Source organism: Neomonachus schauinslandi, chromosome 11 (genome assembly GCF_002201575.2).
Source record: "Neomonachus schauinslandi chromosome 11, ASM220157v2, whole genome shotgun sequence".
Taxonomy (NCBI): Eukaryota; Metazoa; Chordata; class Mammalia; order Carnivora; family Phocidae; genus Neomonachus; species Neomonachus schauinslandi.
In genome coordinates, this window is record NC_058413.1 from 91,662,569 (window position 1) to 91,663,673 (window position 1,105).

Below are 1,105 nucleotides of genomic sequence, written 5' to 3' on the forward strand. Positions count from 1 at the left end.
GAGGGTTACTGGAGGGGAGGTGGGCAGGGCATGAATTAAATGGGTGATGAGGATTAAGGAAGGCACTTTGTGATGAGCACTGGGTGTTGTATGTAAGTAATGAATCACTAAATTCCACTCCTGAAACTAATATTACACTGTATGTTAACTAACTAGAATTTAAATAAAAACTTGAAATATTAAAAAAAGAAAGAAAAGTGATTAAAGATAATTATGCATAATTTAATAAAGTGAATAGTAAATTAACACTGATATATATTTGACTACACTTTGCAGTCAAATTTTAACAGCATTATTCTCTCAATAAATGCATAATTAATAATAATAATAAAAGAAAATTTTGTTACCTAAACTTGCCAGTTATAAAATCAGTTACTACTTTCGGAATGTCTTTTTCATTTTGTTTTTTCTCTCCACTGTTTGCCACTATCATTGGTTTATGAGAGAGCAGACTGTCAGACAACCAGCCCAAATCTCTTGGAAAACAGTTCTTTAAACACAAGCTTATATCCTATACACTAAAAGGCTAAGTTGAAATTATTTATATAGTTTCTTTCTATTTATGCATATGTGCTTGACATCCTGGTAAAGATTGGATCCAAGAATCAGTAACTGATTTCAGTCAAGTATTTAAATGTCCAGGATGGTCATATTTGCTTTAAGAAGACCTACATTGTGTAAGACTGTTGAATCACAGATCTGTACCTCCAAAACAAATAATACATTATATGTTAAAAAAAAAATAGCAGGAAGGGAAAAATGAAGAGGGGGAAATCGGAGGGGGAGATGAACCATGAGAGACTATGGACTCTGAGAAAAAAACTGAGGGTTCTAGAGGGGAGGGGGGGTGGGAGGATGGGTTAGCCTGGGGATGGGTATTAAAGAGGGCACGTTCTGCATGGAGCACTGGGTGTTATGCACAAACAATGAATCATGGAACACTACATCAAAAACTAATGATGTAATGTATGGTGATTAACATAACATAATAAAAAAACAAAAAGAGAAAAAAAAAGAAGAGCTACATTCCATTCAGCTTACACAGCAGAGGTCTGGAGGAGGGGAAATGATGTTCACATGAGAAGTGAAAGGCTTACAAAGGAAA